Raw genomic sequence first — 5,116 nt, 5'->3', positions numbered from 1 at the left:
ATGGAGCATGTAATGTTTAAGCTTTTGGCCTGCAAAGACAATAGAAAGGCATGCTCATTCAATTAGTGAATAATTTAGCTCATAGCCCACAAGTGTTCTAATGATGTAATATATGGCTCGCTCTCTTCCTTGTTCATCATTTTGTGCTAAGAGAGCCCCTAATGTTGTATCTATAGCAAATATATATAAGATGAATGGTTTTCTTGGAATAGGAGCCATTAAAACTAGTGGATGTAGAAGATAATCCTTGAGTTGTTGGGAAGATTCTTTTCACTACTTATTCCATTGAAAGGATACTCCTTTATGTAAGAGGTGTTGAAAGGAGTGATACTTATCGACCAATTGTGCAATGAATCTGCGGATAGACTAAAATCTTCCTTGTAGCCCTCTTAGGGTTTTTAGATTTGTTGGAGGAGGCATGTTAAGTATTTTTTTCACTTTCTCAGGATCCACTTCAATGCCTCGTTGAGAAACAATGTAGCCTAGGATCTTTCCAGAGACAACTCCAAATACACACTTTTTTGGATTTAGATGAAACTTATAGCTTTCCATTCTAGTGAATATCTGATCTAGGATGCCCAAGTGCTCTTTCCTTTTATTGGATTTGCAAAGTAAGTCATCAACATAGTCTTCCATGAGGATGTGCATGAAATCATGGAAGATTGTAGTCATTTCTCTTTGATATGTTGCCCCAGCATTTTAAAGACCAAATGGCATGACATTCTAGCAGTATGTTCCCCAAGGACATGTGAAAGTTTTCTTGTGTTGATCTTCAAGGGCTATTCTTATTTGATTATAGCTAGAAAAGCCATCCATTAGTGATAACATCTCATACCCAGGTTTCATGTCTACAATTATTTCTATGTTTGGTAAAGGAAAATCATCCTTGGGACATGCCTTGTTAAGATCACAAAAATCAGTGCATATCCAGATGCCCCTAGAGTGTTTTCTTACTGGTACTAGATTAGATATCCACTCTGCATAATCAATGGGTCTTATGAATTCGGCATCCAATAGTTTCTTCAATTTAGCTTTGACAAGGAGAGAAACTTGAGGATGCATTTTCCTCAACTTTTGCTTTACTGGTTTCATTCCTGGTTTTAGTGGTAAGTGATGAAGGACTAGTTTAGGATCTAATCCAAGCATATCTCTGTAAGACTAGGCAAAGTTGATTTGCCTCTCTAGAAAGAATCTGATAAATTCATCCTTCTCTTCTAGTGATAATGAAGCTGCAAAGTGTATGACTTTGGGGTTGTTAGGAGTCCCTAGATTCATCTCTTCTGTCATCTCCACAAGTAATGCTGATTTTTTTTTTAATGGGAGTGTGTCCAATCTTCCATCTTCGGGTGCCTCAAAGAGGTTTTCACCCTCAGATATGTCCTTTATTTTTACTATTTCATGGTCTAATGGCACCTTCCAATTTTCACCAAGAGACGTACTTGCATCTTTTTTTGTTATTTTGTCAATTTTGCAACTAGAAGATGGAGTTTACTCCCCAAAATATGCCATGATGTTGGGATCAATGAAAAATATAGACTTGTGATCACCTTGTGGTACGTCTTCATGGAGCTCAAAGAATTCTATGATGGCATCATCATTTTCAAATTGGTCAAACATTGGTGGTCCTTGTTGGTCCCAATCAATAAGTTCAGGGAAAACTAAGGAAATGCCATCATTGGTGTTGAATAAGCTTTGGTCCAAGGCATATATATGGATATCTGCTTCAATGATGTCATCAGGATCACATTCAGAAGCAGGAGGGCTTGGATCCCAAAATGATTTGATCCAAGGTGAAGAATTGGTTTGAGTGATAGGTGGATTGACATATTTATTTTCCATAGGTAAGCTATCTAGGTCTGCAAACATATGATCAAGATCGAGGGAGGTATCAAGATCGTCAATGTTAGATACAAATTGGGTGGGTTTGGGTTGGTTGTTCTCAAATGCCTTGTCATCATTTGAAGCATTCATCTCCTCAAATGAGGATGACTCAGTATTAGGAAGACACAAAAAAAATGGTTTGAATCCAAGTCCCAAGCTATGAGGTCATCCTGATGCAGTAATGGGTTGAAAAATGCCTTGTTTTTGGAGTCCCAGGCCACTACATCCATCATATCCCTTTTTCTACATGATGGTGAATCCAGGTCCATACCTTTCGGGGGATATGGGAGTGATTTATTGTTCTACTTTAGCCTTTTCAATACATGTAGAGGTATTTTCATAGATGTGTTCTTCATGTAGCTCGCCTTCACTGGTGAATGCCATAGAAGGTTTGTTTTGAAGTGCAAACTTAGGCTTGTTTTGTATAAGCTGAGGTTTACTGTATGAATTGGGGGATAAAGGAAGTTTACCAATGTGAAAGGCATGAGACATGGAGTACTCATCACAACCTTGGTCTTGTATTTTAAGCTTTCCTTTAGATGCGGGTGTGAGTGTGGAAGCATCAACATACTTGGAGGACTCTAGGGGATTTATTGCATTGTTTGTTGGGACCTAGTATGCATTGGTTCCTCTAAGATTGGCACAAAAATGGAAGGGATCTAGATCACCTGGGATGGTTACCTCTACATTATTATAGGAGAACTTTAGGCACTAGTGATATATAGAAAGAACTACTTTCATAGCATGGATCCATGGGTGGCCTAGTCTCATATTGCAGTTCAGTTCTACATCTAGGACCTAGAATAAAGTGTTCTCAGTAGCTAGACCAACTCTAATAGTTAAGATGATAAATCCTATAGAGAAATGCTCACCATCATCATTGGCTTTTATTGTGATCCTTCGAGAGGGATCCACATCATTTTTAGAATAACCCAAACCTTTAACTACTTTAAGTGTACAGATATTCAGCCCTGCTCCTCCATCTATCAAGACACATTTGACTTTAACATTGTGGACAAAGACTTCAAGGTGGAGGGGATCATTGTGGTTGGGTTTGTCTTTGGGAATATCTCGGGGTGAAAAAGTGATATGTTGTGATGCGGATAGGTTCCCAACCATGGCTTGGAACTAGGCAACATCAATGTTATCTGGGATGACTGACTCTTTAAGGGCTTGATCCAAGATCTTTTGATGTTGGGGAGATGCACATAGTAGGTCCAAAATGGATATTTGTGTAGGGGTTTTGCTGAGTTTTTCAACAAGGCTATAATCAGATGAAGTAGGAGCAGTAGGTCTACTTGGGGGTGTAGGTCTAGTAGAAGCAGTAGGTCTAGATGGGGCTCCAGGTATGGTGATCTTGCTACGGCATGTATTAACAACACAATGAGGGTCTTTAGCCTTCAATGTGAATGTAGATATGCAAAAATTAGACTCATTAAAGCAATTGATGGTGTAGTCATAGCCAGTGCGAGTGTAATTCACATTACCTTGTGAGTTTGAGTTTGAACTTGAGGGTTTTTCTTTTTCATGATTACCCAAAGGATCTTTGAAAATAGTGTGATCAGAGTTGGATTCTAACAGTGATGGACCAATCGTGATTACACCATCATCAATAAGGTCTTGTATTGCATGTTTCAATTGGAAGCACGATGAAGTCTTGTGTCCTTTGGTGTGATGGTAATCACAATACTTTTTGTCATCCCACCAATCTTCTTTAGTTAATGGTTCATCTTTGATTGGGGGTAGCTGCAGGAAGTTATTACTTAGTAATTTTTGTAATGCAATCTCAAGTGGTATTCCCAATGGTGTGAATTTCTTGTCTTTGGTTCTAGGATGTCTTTGAGGTTTGTCTTGTGTAGAAGTATTGGTTTTCTATTGTGGAGCTAATGTTTGATTAGAGGTTTGTGAATTTGTAGGGTTTGCACCTTTCAAAGTCAGTTAAGGTTGTGTTGTGCTAATTATGTGGGCATCTACAATGTCATCATTAGTCACATTCTTGTTTTTGAAGAAAATTTTTTCCTTATCATTAGATGAGTTGGTGCTTGTGTTTTCTTTGTTTATCTTGAGGATTCCTTTATGGATAAGAGCATCTTCAATAATAGCCCCTTTTTTCATCAATTTAGAAATGGTGCTTGGACTCTTGATTTTGAGTTCATACATTAAGTTTGGGACTAAGTTTTCAATGCACAAGTTTACTTGTTGTTCTTCAAGAATTTCTAGTGAGCATTAACTAACTAAGCTTCTCTAATGCAGTAAGAATGTGATGAATGATTCTCTCATCTTCTATTTAGTAGAGCACAAATCAGAAAGTGTCACCTCATTTGTAATGTTAAAGGCAAAGTGGGAGATAAAATTGTCTACAAGCTCTGACCAAGATTTGATATAACTAGGAAGTTTGGAGTACCATTTAAGTGCAAGCCAACCTAGAGAACGAGGGAACAATCTCAGAAGGTAAGTGTTCTCATCACTGAGTTTAGTACATGAGGCACAAAATTCTTGGATGTGATCAACAAGGTTTCCTCTAACTTGGTATTTTTCAAACCTTGGAACCTCAAAGTGTTTTTGGAATGGAGGCATATACAGACTTTTAAAGAATGGATTAGGGTGTAGGTAACTATCTATATATATAGCTTGTTTCTTCTGGAATCCCAATGCCTCGACTTGTTTGGAAAGTTGTTTGAATTGTTGTAAGAGTTCGTCATTGGGATTTTGTATGATAGTCTTTCCTTCAAGTCGTTTGTGTCTATGAGTAGACCATTTGCTATGGTGGGAACTATGTCTACTCAGTTCTGACATTTCTATATCTGATGAGTTTGGTGAAGTGTCACTAGGTGGTGGAGGTATGTTGGCACCTCGAAGATAGAAGAGTCCCTATTGTTGGGGAGCTTGTTGTGGTATTTGATGTGGCACTTGTTGTGGGATTGAGTGTGATTGTTGTACCATGTGTTGTGGTTATTCCATGTGTGGCTATTGCTGTTGGGATACCTTTATTGGTTGTATGCAAGGCCATGTATGTGCTTGTTGTTGTAGAGGTATTTGTTGAGGTTTTTGTATCACATGTTGTTGTTGTAACAAATGTTGCTGGTACAAAATTTGTTGCTCAAGGTGTCTCTGATATTTCATTTTTCGTTTGAGTTGTTCTTGTTGTTTAGCAAATATTGCTTGTTGTTGTTGGAATTTTTTCTGAAATTGTTGTTGATAAATTCTATGTAAGCCAAGTGGGTTGACATGGGAC

Source organism: Cupressus sempervirens, chromosome 7 (assembly GCF_028749045.1).
Source record: "Cupressus sempervirens isolate cs-2001-9-10 chromosome 7, ASM2874904v1, whole genome shotgun sequence".
Lineage (NCBI taxonomy): Eukaryota > Viridiplantae > Streptophyta > Pinopsida > Cupressales > Cupressaceae > Cupressus > Cupressus sempervirens.
Note: the sequence above shows the minus strand (reverse complement) of the source record.